The following is a 2,517-nucleotide window of genomic DNA, read 5'->3' as shown; positions in this document are numbered from 1 at the left end:
GCATCAACACAGATGTGACTAAGAAACCCACCGTCCTGTCCCAGCAGACAGTGGGTCCAACGTACGCCTTGGGGTGGGCAGTTGCTTTCTCGCAATGAGAGAAAAGAAGAAAAGATAGGAAAGATGACATGGACATTATTCCCAGCTACTGCTCAGGAACCTGAGTGATGCAACGGGAAGATAATTAGCTCACGAGCTCTTCGAATCTCTCTTCTCTGCATCAGCCGATGTCCAAACGCGGAACCTGGGCAGGTGGGCCAGCTGGACTTGGGCACAGACGGTCACGCTGTTAGATGACACCCACGGTTACCGCAAAAGCTGTGAGGAACGGGCTGTGCTTTCCGACTGATAGTTTCCTTTTTCCCGTTTTATGAACTCGTACAAGTTTAGAGGCTGTCAGAACTCCACAGTCACAGTCACAGTCACAACAGAGCATCCGCTCAGTATAAAAACTGTTTAGGGAAAAGCATTCACTTCACCTCGGAGAAAAAAAAAACACTGACTTGGATGACGCTAATGCAGAATTGCAGCTTAGGCTCCTTTACTGGGATCTTTTCAATTACAGCCTCACAGAAATATGTGGTCTATCATGAAGATGGAGAATGTCTTCTATTGGGAAATTCAGCTTTTTTAAAAATTAATATTTTTAAGATTATTGTTGCTTCCCACACTTTTCTTCTGAGGCAGAAAGTCAGTGTTAGAAGCTGGCGGTTTCTCTTTCCCATGCTGGAGGCACACGCAGGGGGCGGGTCTTGGTTTCTGGAACACGTGAACCTCTGGCACCACTGGGCTTCCAGCAGCCTCCTTAGCCATCATCAGGGCTGAGATCTCCATGTTCCAGAACCAAATGGCCAATCTAAAGGAGTTATGCCGTGGAAGCAAGAGACGGCTGTCCCCTTCGCACTGGCTCCTTGTCATCTGAAGAATGTGGAGAAAGCAAGTAGGAGCAAACCTTTGGGTCATCAAGTCATCTCTGACAAAGACAGTAAAGCAAGTCTCTGGGCTACCCGGTGGCCACCTGGTGATAAATACAATGGCTTCTCCAAAGTATGGACTTCCTGCTTGTGATCTAAATTAAAAGTCCTGGAAGTTATTTATCTGGCGGCGGGAGGCAGTTGCTCATTACATATTACCCACGTTTAGATTTCTTACTTGGTTATTCTCACCAAGTCGAGCTTTAAAAGTAGACTGGAATGTGTACATTTCAGCTGACCAGAAATTGCAAAATGCTTAAGCCATTTGCTGACATAGCACCAGGACTTCATTGGCATAAATATTTTCAGATTCCTTTGCATTTTAACAATAACAGAGAATGGTCTGAACAAAAACGTGAGTACAGTTTCTAACATCGATGGAACTGCATTATCGATCTTAGTTACAAATCGGTGTACGTAGTTTTGCTCCATTTTCTATGCATTTTGTCTTTGAAATCATCGTTTGCAAAATTTGTATTTAAAAAAAAAATTTCATAGGACGAATGATTAGAGGAGCAAGTCTTATGAATTATCTTTCCTTCCCTTACTTTTGACATGTGGGGGGGTTCACCATGGATTTTGAGTGGAGTGGGCAAGCACTTCCATGGGTCAGCTTTTCCCCCGTGCTCGGGGGCGGGGCCATCAGAAACTCACTTTATAAGACACGTTGGCAGAAGGACACAATTTTTTGGCTCTTTATGGCGAGTACCTTCCTGACGTTTTCACACAACCACAGCGATGATCCCACCAACAAATCCAATGGCTAGTAAGATCCCAACTGTGACTCCGACCAGGGTGCCTGTCGCCAAGCCATCTTTCTCAACTGTTTTTCGTGTGTCTCTCATGGAGTGACGAATGGCTACATTCGAGGTCGTGGGGCTTCGGCTTTCTTCTTGGGCATGGACTGTGCTTTCTGAAGTTGGAGGACCCTCTCCATGAATGTCTGTGCGCTTTGTACTTGTGGGCACCAAAGCTGTACAGTCAGTGGATTCACGGGGCTCCTCACTGTCACTTGGAGTCATCGGGCCGTCTTCCATACCTGGGGTTATGGCCTGACCGTGTTGGCTGCTGCTGCTGCTGCTGCCGAAACCCAGAGTGATGCTTTTCCCCAAACCAGCAGCATAACTGGCACCGTCCACATCTTCTCAGTTAACGTGTCCCCTTTCGGGCCAAGCGAGTTTCTGTGCTGGGGCAAGGTTAAAGATCCGGAGCCACAGGCCCTTCCTTGCCTGATGGAACGCAAAAGCAGGGGCTGGAATGCGGGGAGCAGAAGTTTCAGCATAGGAGGGGTCCCTAAGCTCCCTTCACTTGTGGCAGCTAGAGGAGCAAACTGCAGTTTGAGAATCTTTTCTTGATAATGATATGATACTTGATCTTGGGAAACTGAGGAATCCATTCACTTGGTAGCTTTTTAAAAACCTGAACCTGGAATCTTGAACTCTTTATTCCTTTGACAAAGTAAAAATCACCTGAAAGGAAAAATATTTAATCTCAAACCTCACGATTAATTTTAGCCATAGATTATGACTACAGTCTTAGTAAT

At 46.0% G+C, this 2,517-nt stretch overlaps 1 pseudogene; it reads right to left on the bottom strand.

Annotated features, from left to right (window-relative positions):
• Nucleotides 1-1,670: 1,670 nt before the first annotated feature.
• Nucleotides 1,671-2,115, bottom strand: LOC105293475 (annotated as a pseudogene).
• Between the last annotated feature and the right edge of the window lie 402 nt (nucleotides 2,116-2,517).

The sequence above is a fragment of the Pteropus vampyrus genome, unplaced genomic scaffold (assembly GCF_000151845.1).
Source record: "Pteropus vampyrus isolate Shadow unplaced genomic scaffold, Pvam_2.0 Scaffold73, whole genome shotgun sequence".
Taxonomy (NCBI): domain Eukaryota; kingdom Metazoa; phylum Chordata; class Mammalia; order Chiroptera; family Pteropodidae; genus Pteropus; species Pteropus vampyrus.
The sequence above is the reverse complement of the archived record's forward strand: the minus strand, read 5'-3'. Positions and strand labels throughout refer to the sequence as shown.